Source organism: Lemur catta, chromosome 10, assembly GCF_020740605.2.
Source record: "Lemur catta isolate mLemCat1 chromosome 10, mLemCat1.pri, whole genome shotgun sequence".
In the NCBI taxonomy this organism is placed as follows: domain Eukaryota; kingdom Metazoa; phylum Chordata; class Mammalia; order Primates; family Lemuridae; genus Lemur; species Lemur catta.
This window is the reverse complement of record NC_059137.1, coordinates 65101752-65109930: the sequence shown is the minus strand read 5'-3', so window position 1 is coordinate 65109930 and position 8179 is coordinate 65101752.

The window sequence follows — 8179 nt, the reverse complement described above, 5'->3', positions numbered from 1 at the left end:
GTGAGCTACGCTGACACCATGGCACTCTAGCCCGGGCAACAGAGTGAGACTCTGTATCAAAAAAAAGAAAATGTCAGATGTGAGCCGGGCACAGTTCTGCGTGCCTGTAGTCCCAGCTACTCACTCTGGAAGCTGAGGCAGGAGGATCAGTTGAGCTTAGGACTTGGAGGTTACAGTGAGCTATGATCGTGCCACTGCACTCCAGCCTGGGTGACAGAGCAAGACCTTGTCTCAACAAACAAACAAACAAAATAACAACAAAAATGTCAAATGTGTATACTTTTCATGGAAGAGAAGACAGGAAGGTGCTAAAGTTCTTCCAAAGTCACCTTGGTAAATAGTGAATTCAATTTGTGAATAATGTAGAGGAGACATGTGGTTAAATACTTAGGACACTAAATGACAAGTGTCAAGGAGGAATACAAACTAACAGATATTAGTGTGGAATAGGAGATTATATACAACTAGGGTGGGAAGAAGCTAGGAAGTGGTGTTTGCACAGGGTCTTGAAAAATAGGGCAGGGGAGGTGGGATCTGCTTGGCTATTAGGTGGTCTGAGGCGTTCTTCTATGAAAGACATCTTAATTCTTTTTTTTTTTTTTTTTTTTTTTGAGACAGAGTCTCACTTTGTTGCCCGGGCTAGAGTGAGTGCCGTGGAGTCAGCCTAGCTCACAGCAACCTCAAACTCCTGGGCTTAAGCAATCCTACTGCCTCAGCCTCCCCAGTAGCTGGGACTACAGGCATGCGCCACCACGCTCAGCTAATTTTTTTTTATATATATATTTTTTAGTTGTCCAGATAATTTCTTTCTATTTTTAGTAGAGATGGGGTCTCACTCAGGCTGGTCTCGAACTCCTGACGTCGAGCGATCCACCCACCTCGGCCTCCCAGAGGGCTAGGATTACAGGCGTGAGCCACCGCGCCCGGCCTCGAAAGACATCTTAATTCTAAGCAGCCATTTATTAAGCACTGTTGTCTGTATGCCAGGCCTCGAAAAATCATTTTCATCCTACAGAGTCTCTGGAGATACTTTTGATTGTCACAAACTGTGGGATGGGTGTGTGTGCTACTGGGCTCTAGTAGGAAGAAGCCAGGGATGCTGCTCAACATCTTAAGATACACAGGACGGTCCTCTCCACAATGAAGAATTATCCAGTCTAAAATTATCCAATCCACTGCCAAGGTTGCGAAGCCCTCCCTGAAGCCACACAGGAACAACCTATAGGCGTCAAAGGGGAGTGTGGTCCCCTGGTCCGTGCCACACTAACAGTGAGGCCCTTCTTCACGTCCTCAGAACTTCACTATATAATTAGACAGTTGCCTTGTTATTAACCAGCATGCTTAGCAAGTTCTGGCATAGAAAGGGCCCTGGCACATGCCCCAGCCAGGGGCAAAGTTGATATCACTGCCTTATCTTTTCGGCCAAGGAAATAGGTCCAGAGTAGCAGACCAGAGAAGATTAAAACTTCACAAGAAAGTGTCCTTCTTCAGTTTCTTGGAGGTGGTTCGGAGACTTGGATGCGCTTGGTAAGAAGCTGGGGCGTTATGGCTTGTGCAGACAAAGATGTTGAAGGACGTTTTAGCACACATAGTGCCTTTTCCTCCATTTTGGTTGCTTTCAGCTGCAAGGCAAGTGCTAGGCTGTGGTCTGTGGGCAGATCTTAATTCCCATCATGTTGGGAGGGGGGAAGGATTTCCCCAGAACCCACACTCCCTGCCCTTAGGGTACTTTGATAGGACTTATTTTAGGGCAGTGATTCTCAAAATATGGTCCCTGGACAAGCAGCAGCAGTATCACCTGGGAGCTGGTTAGAAATGCAGATTCTCAGACCCTATCCAGACCTACTGAATCAGACTCTCTGGGCTTGGGGGCCAGTAATCGGTATGTTAACAAGACTTCCAGGCATTCTGATGTGCTCTAAGGTTTCAGAACCACTGCAGTAGGGTAGGTCTTGGGTAAAATTATGGCTTAAGCCAGTGGCACCAGGGTGATCTTTCTAAATCTAAAAATTTAATCTACAATGTGAAGTTAAACATAGCCCTCCCTTTCAGTTCCCTTTCATGACCATCAGGACAAATTCCAGCTTTCTTAGCATGACAAAGGAAGCTTTCTTGCCTACTTTAGCTCTCTCAGTGCTCTTACCACTCCCTTCTGTGCACCTGACTCTACAGCTAATCTGAGTGAGTTAATTACAATTAGGTGTTGCTGAACATACCAGAGAACCAGAAAATGTTTTAAACAATTTCAAGTTCCTTTCTCTTTCACATACAAAGATGTCGGGAAATTGGCAGTCCAGGGTTCTTGGAGTGGCTCAATTAAGTTATCAGGGACCCAGGCTCTTTCCAGTTCCCTGCTCTACTATCTGGGGTGTGGCCCTGGTCCTCATGGTCCAAAATAGTTTCTAGAATCCAGCAATCACATTTGTCTTCTAGGCAACGGGGTAGGGGAAAGGGCACCTTCTCCTTTTAAAAGACACATTCTGGGATTTCTACCTAATATTTTCACTTGTATCTCATTGGCTGGAACTTAATCATGAGATGATACCTAGCTGCAAGACAGGCTGGGAAACATAGTCATTTAGCTGAGCAGCCATCATGTCCAATTAACATTCGGAAATCCTGTTATTAATGAAGGGGAGAATGGATGTTGGCAGGCATCTAGACATCTTTGCCTCTCTAAACTATTTGTAGTTCTCAGAACCAGTGATGCTTTTCCTCTCCTTTGGTTCTCTCTCATGTTGATCCCTGGTCTTCTGTCTCTTTGGTTGGTATGGAAAACTGGATTTTCCAAAGAGGGCCACACCAATATTTATCCCATCTCACATGCTCGTTGGGATTTGGACAGTCCTCTCATCCAGGGATGGGATCTGTTCTCCTCCCTTTGAATCTGGGTAGGGGCTGTGACCATTCCAACCGATAGGGTATGGCAGAAGTAATGACACCTGACTTCCAAGTCTAGGTCATGAAAAGGATGTGGCTTCCTCCTAACTCCCTCTTTTTGGGATGCTAACACTGGGGACCAGCCATCATATTTTGAGGAAACCCAAAGTAGTCCAAGCAGAGAGACCACGTAGAGAGGAACTGAGGCCCCCAGCCAACAGCCAGCATCAACCAGTAGACATGTGGGTGAATTAGTCTTCAGATGACTCCAGCCCCCAGCCTTCCAGTCTTGCAGCTGAGGCCCAGAAATCATGGAGCACAGACAAGGTGTGGCTTACATATTCTGTCTGAATTCCAGACCCACAGAATTTCTGAACATAAAAGATGTTGTCATAGGTTTAAGCCACTCAGGTGGGGAACTTGTGGCTTCAAGGCCACATGTAGCCCTCCAAATCCCCAAATGCGGCCCCTCAACCAAATCCAAACTTAACAGAACAAATCCTTTTATTAAAAGGATTTGTTCTGTAAAATTTGGATTTAGTCAAAAGGCCGAACTTAAGGATCCAGAAGGCCACATGTGGCCCCAGGGCTGCAGGTTCCCCACCCCTGCCCTGGTGGGTAATTTGTTACACGGCCATAGTAACTGTAACATGAGGCTTCCTCCTCCTTATCCTCTAGGACTCAACTCAGTTGTCAGACGTGACCTCTTCCAGAATCCTTTCTTAAAACCAAACTTCCATTTCCCAATAAGTGTGTCTCAGGCACCTCCCCATGTGTTTCCACAGCCTGCAGTGTAATTGGTAGTTTTCTTAGTTATCTAATATCTCTGACACATAATAGATACTCTGTTGATGAATGAATGAATGAATGAATCATATTCTTTGTTGGCCTCCTATTTCTTCAGAAGCAATCACTGTTGCAAGAAGTTGGGGTAACATGATTGGCTAGTTCAGGGGGCAGGACATATTGCTCTGTGAAGAAGGATGGGACAGTGTCCCGCCAAAAAAACGAGAGCTCCCCTAGTTCATTACAGATAATAAAACCTTAAGTCTCCAAATTCTCACTCATTCCTGCTTGGCCGTGGGCCTTAGCTCAGTGCTCTCAGAGCCTAAAGACTTGACTTCCTACCAGGTGACTTCCCCTCTGGGGAGAAGCAAGTCCATTGCCTGTGCTTGGATTGATAAGAGAGATTGAGAAGAGGATATTCTTCTCTGACATTTGCTAGGGGCAAATTTTTCTATAATCAGGGATGAGAAATAGCAGTACGTCCCAGGAGACTGGTTATGGCACTAGAGCCTGAATCCAAACTCTGGAATGCAATTTGATGTATTGACTTGAGCTTAATATAGATTAAATTCATAAGATATTCAGTAAGTTGATCAGTAGTTCCAAAATGTTTTTGACAATAAATATTAAATATGTGAATAATTTAAATAATGTGCTAATTATTGGAATTTTCCGTGGCCAGAAAAAAGGAGGGTTGGGTTTATTTTGCTGAGAGTGGCTCCCTGCAGGGTCTCTTGGGCCATGTATGGTAGCTTTTGATCCTTGATTTGACAGATTGAGATCTTTAGGCAGAGGCATCTCACTTGTACCAAAAAAACCTCCTCTTCTTGGAGGCTGAGGGGACAAAAGGATAGAAGCATGTGATGTATCTTAAATATCACCTGTACAGAGTCATTCTTCGTGTTGATTAAGGAACTTGCACTAATATACCTAACAGCCCTCAAGGAAGCAGCCTGGTATAGTGGAAACATGTAGGCTTGTGAGCTCAGACAGATGTATTTGCAAAGTATAATTTTCAAAAAGTTAAAAACGTAATTCTCATGCAAATATGTAGTGAGCATGTGTCAAAGATGAATTAATTAGAGCAGCGTTATGGACTGAACTGTGTTCCCTCCAAATTCACATGTTGAATTTCTAACCACCAGGACATTCAAAATGTGACTATACTTGGAAATGGGCCTTTTAAAAAAGTAACTAAGATTAAATGAGGGCATTAGGGTGGGGGCCTAATGTAATATACTGGTGTCCTTACAAGAAGAGGAAGAGATACCAGAGGCATACGTGCACGGAGGAAAGACCACGGTAAGGAAGAGGCAGCAAGAGGGCAGCCTCTTGTCTCTGCAAGCCAAGAAGAGAGGTCTCAGAGGAAACTAACTGCCAGCAACTTGATCTTGGACTTCCATCCTCCAGAACTGTGAGAAAATAAATTACTCTTGTTTAAGCCACCCAGTCTATGTTATTTTGTTATGACATCCTAGCAAAACAATATAGGAGGGAACCAGCCTGGAGGCAAAATTGGTTTAAAGGAGGATAGAAGAAACTGATCTATATAGTTAGTGCTAAAAAGAGCATTCTGGAGTAAGATTGCTAAATTAGACACACAACTAGTCCATGCTTTTCAGGTCTATAAAACTATGACCTTTGGGGTTGTCTTCTTAGACAATAGGCATTTGCATATTATCAGTTTGCTACGGTTGCCTGTCTTGAGATCTAATAGCAAATAATAAGTCAAACCTAGTCATATTGTCCTAGATAAGAGTTTCTTAATGGCATCACTATTGGCATTTTGGCCTGAGTACAGGCATGCACAGCATGACATTTCAGTCAAGGATGGGCCATATATAAATTATAAATAAAATTATGGCCCATCATATAGAATTATAATACCATATTTTGCTGTACCATCTCTATGTTTAGATACACAAATACTTGACATTGTGTTACAATTGCCTATAGTATGAGTACACTCTATGATGTTCCCACAATGATGAAATCGCCTAACGATGCATTTCTCAGCACGTATCCCCTTTGTTAAGCGACACCTGACTAATTCTGTTGAGGGTTGTCCCATACATCCTAAGGTGTTTAGCAGCATTTCTAGTCTCCATCCACTAGATGGCAGTAGTATCTTCTCCCCATTCAGTTGTGATAATCAAAAATGTCTGCAGACGTTGCCAAAGGGTCCCCTGGGGGGTAAAATTGCCCCTAGTTGAGAACCACTATTCTAGTATAACTTTGAATTAAAGACCCCAAAACAATCTTTTTGCCTGGCTTCCAAGTTTTAGATAATTTTCACAAACGTGTTCAGATCCCTGCTCTGCACCTCACTACCTGTGTGTCCGTGATCGATTTTCAATCTCTGTGAGTTTCAGTTTCTTTATCTGTAAATTAGAGCTAATGCCTTTTACCTCAGAGATTTTCATGAAGATTAGATGAATTAGTATGTGCAAAACACAGAAATCAGCAAACACTAGTCATGCTTGGCTTCATGGCGGCCGTGGTGTCTTTTGTTGTTTTTTTTTGGAGACGGGGTTTCACTCTGTTGCCCAGGCTACAGTGCGGTGGCAGCATCATAGCTCGCTGCAGCCCCTAGCCCCTGGGCTCAACTGATCCTCCTGCCTCAGCCTGCCGAGTTGCTGGGACTATAGGTATGTACCACCATGCCTAGCTAATTTTTCTATTTTTTTGTAGAGATGGAGTCTCACCATGTTGCTGAGGCTGTGCTTGAACTCCTGGCCTCAAGCAATCCTCTCACCTTGGCCTCCCAAAGTGCTAGTATTATAGGTGTGAGCCACTGCCTTGTTTTGTTTTGTCTTGTTTGTCTTAAGAGATGGGGTCTCACTATGTTGCCCAGGCTAGTCTTGAACTCCTGGGCTCAATCGACCTTCCCATCCTAGCCTCCCGAGTAGCTAGGACTACAGGGTTGTGGTGTAACAGGCATATTTACATACCTGTGGCTGCAGAGGACAGACAGCACCCTTGGGACCTCTTTGGCTGGCCAAGCACAGACATCCGGATCTGGGTTTTCAGGGGACTACAGGGTGCTGCAATTGCTGAGAAGCCTGGTCCCTGCAGCTGAACTGGGTGCCTCGCCTCACTGCAGGCAGGACAGAGTGGGTGGCCTGGACAAGAGTTAGGGGAGGACAGCAGGGGTGGTGGTCATCCATTCTTTACCCTTAGCTGTCACTGCATGACAGCTCTCTCCTCTCCTCGACCCCTGATGCAATTATCAACCTGGCACTGCTTTCTTCCAGCACTCAGGTCCCTGACAAGCCCGTCGCTGGAGGAGGGCCTCTCATTTTGTCTCTGCCGTAGGCAGTATGGTACCAGAATAGGGGGTCAGGAATTCCACATGAACGTATTTAATACAACTGGCGTCTTTGTTGCTGTCCTTCTACTTCTGCTGTTCAGAGGTGAGCTTGTTGATGAACTGCATTGATTTACACGTGTATTGTTAAAATAGTTTATGCCTTGGTGGAGTTGAGGGACAAGGCGCTTTGGTGGCCCCCCAGGCTCCTCCTGAAGGAGGAGACAGACAACAGGATTACCTAGGAAACCACTTTAAGATCAGCCTAGACCCCTCCACGGGACTGCATTGTCCAGCAGGGGGCGCCCATGTCCGGGCTCCTGGGACTCAGAAAGGGGTTATTTTGGGTTTTCAGCTTAAATGGGCTCAGCCCTCTCCTGTCTGTGAGGGACACTCGCTCCCCGTTCTCTGCTGATAGAACACCAGCAGAGGCAGACTGGGCTTGAGGCTCTGGCCTGGACGCAGTTGCAGAGCGGAAATGTCACTGCTCACAGGAAGAGGGCAATCCGGCAGAGCGTTCACGGCTGCCTTCTCTCCAGGCTTCTCGGCTCCCCCTTTTATCCTGGCGGTGCCTGCTTAGCTGAGTGAAAGCTCTACGAACGAAGTCACTCACTGTGACTTGCCGGTAAATGCTGCCAGGCAGTGGGGAGGCCCTGGTGGGGTGGGGGTGGGTGTGGGGATGGCATAGAAAGGACGGGGCAACTGGTCCCAGAGCCACCACACCACTGTCCGACCCTGGGCAAGAAGACCCGTGATCTCTCTGGACTGCAGTTTCCTCAAGACCAGAATTGTCCTGTTTTCCTTATAGATTGTGAGAATCAAGTACAAAAATCTTTTTAAAAGTGAGGGGCAGGACTTATGAGCTATGATATTCTGGGTGGGAACTCAGGTTAATTTCTTATGGTGGCACATTACTCACCATTTAACAAATATTTAAGGAAGCCCTACTGTGTGCCAGGCACTGTTCTAGGTGCTGATGGTACAACAATGAAGAAAACAGGCAAAAATCTTTTTCTTCTTATGTCCTATTTCAGGGAGACTGACAATACAAAATACATTAAAGATTGTGTTAGTTTGTTATTTGTGGTTTAGAGAAAAATGAAACAAGGAAAAGGGAGAAGTGTAGTAGCTAGCTTCCAAATGGCCCCACGAGGACCCCACCCCTTGGTATTCACATTCTTTTTCTTAAGATGGGGTCTTGCTGTG